Raw genomic sequence first — 4,458 nt, forward strand, 5'->3', positions numbered from 1 at the left:
TTTTTTTTTTTTTTTTTTTACTTTTTTTCAAGGATATAAGGTAGTACACGATAATTGGCACGACACGCGTAACTTCACGCTCCGCCACCGATCGGTAGCGGAACTGTCAATAATTTAACACGCTCTCTCAATGATTTACATTTTCGCAAATGGCACGATTAGCGTTCATAGATGTGAATAAGCTTCTGAATTATTCATATCATTCCATTTACGAATACTCACTCTCCTGTTCTATCAATATATATATATATATATATATATATATATATATATATATATATTTAAATATATTCGAAAAATTATTAGAATATTCATCGATAGAAAAATTCTTTTACTGGTCTCATTGATCTTTACGATATTACGATAATAATAAAATACTATTTATATAAATTATTTCTTGCGATTGTATTGGGTAATATAATCGATGGTATTGTAATCGATCGTATTGGAAATTATTTGTCCAAAAATTGTTTAAACACAGATGGAATACGAATCTTTTCCTCGGACAATTTTTCTTTTATTTTCTTAATATTGTAACAAAATTCGAACGTAATTTAAACCTTACATTTTAATTGTGAAATAATGTTCGTTCTTTGAGAAACGACTTTAACAAAACATCGTCAAATAAAAATTTCTATGTACGAACGTTGAAACTTCTTTTCAATCGCGACAACAAAATATAGTTGAAATAATTTACCTCGTCGTAGTTCTTAATCTCTGACGCTATTTCTTCTGATTAAGAAACTATGCTCGAAAATATTAAATAAACAAATCTTTCAAATACGAACGAAACAGATTAATCTCTACTCGCACTAATTTAGCCTGATTGACGAAACGATGACTCGAAAAGATTACAAAAAAAGGACAAATGTTTTTCAAATACGAATGCAACAGAAAGTTTTTTCTTTTTTTTTTTTTTTTTTTTGATCGTTTCGTTTTCTTAAAAAAAAAAAAAAAGAAAAGAAAAAGAAAAAGAGAACAATTTCAATTTAATCATTCGTAGTAATTACTTTAATAAATTGTTCTTTACGAACTAGCAAAAAAGAGAGAAAAATGTTGTCCCGCAGAGGTGAAACATGCGCATGCGTACAGGGAATACGTGATGCATCGCGAACTATGCATCACGTGCTGCACCCCACGCGGTGCACCTTGGTATATTAGTCACTGGGGAACGGGCACCAACTGCCGGGACCAAATTGAGTCTTTGCCATAAACTAAGCCGTAAAAGGGGTTGCAGTCGTCGGGAAATGCTCGCTCGAAGAGCATCAGACTTGGATTGCTGAAGAAGGAGAAAGAACTGTGAGAGAATAAATATTATCGTCGATTGTGAGAAAGAGATGGAAGATAGAAAGGAATAGAAAGAGTGAGGACATTCAAATTTATGGTAATGGTCGACCACTTTGTAAGAGATTATCGATGTCCTCTTTTAAATTCTTTTATTAAAGTTTTCTTTATTATAACTTACGTTATTATTTTATTGTATATTATATATATATATATATATATATATATATATTAATTCATTGTTTTATTTATCAAACTCGATTCGAAATTATTTTTCGCGATTGAAAGCGAATTGATTTTCTTGTTTTTCTCTTTTTCCTTTTTCTTGCTATTTCTTTACTCGAACTTGACGTTTCGAACTAAATTAATAGTTTGATATTTTATTCTCGATATAGATTGAAATGTTATCTGGATATAATATCTCTCTGATTCTTAGATTTGATCAACTTCGTAAGAAAAAAAAAATAATATATATATATATATATATATGTTATTTTTTTTTTTTTTTATCAATTGAATTTCAAGGAGAAAAGATAAATTAATTATTGAAGTATCTGAACGTTTTATCAACCTCACGTATTCTTTCTTTATTTCTTTTTCAGTTTTTCTTTTTTACTTTCAAAGATAAAAAATAAATTGATCGTCGAAGTTACTCGATCCTCATAATATTTTGATAAATGTTTCATAGTTGTTTTTTTTAATATTTTCCTCCGATTTAATTTCAAACGAAGAGAACAATTTTTTTTTTTTTCAAGATAACGATATGTTCATGATTAAAAGAGGATGCACGAATTGGACAAAGTTAGATTTAATATCGGTTACGTGAAAGTACTAAGAAATAATCAAAAATAAAAAGAGAGAGAGAGAGAGAGAGAGAGAGAGAGAGAGAGAAAGAGTGAAAGGAAAAAAGAAAGAAAGAAACAAGATCAAAAGACATATTTGAAACGAAGTTACAGATTTTACAACACTCCACTTAAATTCTTCGATCTTAATAGAATAACCTTAAACCTTGGAAGGTACTTACGTAGTACGATTTATGATTGTTTCGAAGTATAAAACATGAGTAATATATGACATAACTTTGGCATTTTAATGATCTTAACCGTATTCAAAGGTTAAAACGATAAGCAATGAAACAATATATTTAGATTAAATATATCGTTCAGTTTGAGGATACATTGGTATTAATGAAATCTGAACGTATATTTTAGAGACGTTTAAATAAAAATATCGAAAGATCGTGCCAAGTTGTTACATTAAAAGTCTATCTATAAGTGTCTACACAGTCGATCATAAATATAAAAAGGTTCGTCCTTGAGCCTTACCGAACGAGGGTGCAATCGTTCCGTATGGCGTTCGTTTCTTCCTTTCTCTCTTTCTCTTTCTCTCTCTTTCCTTTTCCTTCTCTCTATTTCTTTCTCTTTCTTTCTATTTTATTCTAGAGACTACGTTTGTGACTCTATTATATGTTCTCTTTCCTTTGATTCTTTTTGTCTTTTTTTTTTTTTTCCTTTAAAAAAGAAAAGAAAAATGAAACTTCTCCGGACTTTCATTTTTCCCAAATAAGTAAAATAATTTACCGTTGACGGCCTTGACGTTTTCTCGCTGGCATTGAAATCTCTCAATTCGTTGATCGCTCGCAAAAAATTCTGCGGCCCAAAAGTTGAGCGCAAAAAATTTTTTAAACTTTCTCAATGGACTTTGTCCGTACCAAACGAAATTTTATTTAACGATTACGAAGTTTATTGAAAAAAGGGAATATATATATATATATAAAAGAAAAAAAGCAGAAAAACTTAAACGAAACAAATTGAAGATTGTGATAAGTGATAATTGCTCAATAGGGGAATCGAGATATTTTAATAAATAAAAAAAAAAGAAAAATGGACCCGTACAACGTAATAGTCTCCTTTTTAATATAATATGAATCTATAATGTAGTAGACAATAATAATAATAATAATAATAATTAATAATTAATAATTAATAATTAATAATTAATAATAATAATAATTAATTAATAATTAATAATAATACAATAATAATAATAATAATAATAATAATAATAATAACAACATAATGTGATATCGGTATGATGATGATGAGATAATAATAATAATATTAATAATAGATACATCTGTTCTATATTCACATTTAGAGCTATTTACAATTTTTCATTAATTAATTTACAATCGAATTCGTACGATCAACCGAATGAATCTTATTCTCGTATTATGTGTACACGTTTACCTAAATACCTGTACTGTGTATGTATGTATAATATATATATATATATTTATTTATTTATTTATTCATTTATTTATTTATTTATTTATTTATTTATTTATTTATTTATTTTGTATATAATATATTCACAACAAATAGGTTCTCTGACGTAGGTGCAACAGTTGTATAGACGTTTTCCTTTCATATACATATATATAATCATATATGTATATACATATGTATATACATATATGTATATATATACTCATTTCATTTTATTTTATTAATATTTTTTTTTTCTTCACCTTTTTCTTCTTTCGTTATTTCTTTTTCATTCACCATGCACCCTCTCGTAGTTTGAACATTATCGATCTTTTTAACGTCGTCGATCGAACCTTCATGTATCGAATCTATACTCTGCTTATGTACAAAAAAGAACATTATTCGTCGTATTTGTAATTATACTATGATATATTACGCGTGTCAATGAATCCACGAGCACCGAACGTTCTCGTCAGAGTATACCGAGATATATATGTGTTTATATGTGTGTATGTATGTGTGCATGTATATGCGCGCGCGTATATGTGTGTTTAGATTTGTGTTTGCGTATGCGTGTGCATGTATGTTCGCGCACGCGTGTATGAGTGTGTGTGTACAACCTATACATACATACATATACATATATATATATATATATATATATATATGTATATATACCGTAACACTTTGTGATCTTTCCACTCTTCTGTTTTTATTTATTTATTTATTTATTCTTCTTTTTTTTTCCTTGTTGTATCTCCTCCTCGTTATCACAGATATAAATAAATGTATTCTTTACAAAACAATGTACAATTTTTTTACGCTATACCGCCACCATGGACAGACTTCGATGCATTCTTTCTTTCTTTCTTTCTCTCTCTCTCTCTCTCTCTCTCTCTCTCTCTCT

General features: G+C 28.2%; 1 long non-coding RNA gene across 1 annotated transcript in view; it reads right to left on the bottom strand.

Moving 5' to 3' along the window:
- Window positions 1-3,408: 3,408 nt before the first annotated feature.
- LOC122635707 overlaps window positions 3,409-4,458 on the bottom strand; it is a 2,227-nt gene continuing 1,177 nt past the window's right edge. Inside the window, exon 2 of the long non-coding RNA XR_006328731.1 lies at window positions 3,409-3,926. This is a non-coding gene — a long non-coding RNA (uncharacterized LOC122635707). The remainder of the gene's footprint in view (window positions 3,927-4,458) is intronic.

This window comes from Vespula pensylvanica, chromosome 19 (genome assembly GCF_014466175.1).
Source record: "Vespula pensylvanica isolate Volc-1 chromosome 19, ASM1446617v1, whole genome shotgun sequence".
NCBI classification, from domain to species: domain Eukaryota; kingdom Metazoa; phylum Arthropoda; class Insecta; order Hymenoptera; family Vespidae; genus Vespula; species Vespula pensylvanica.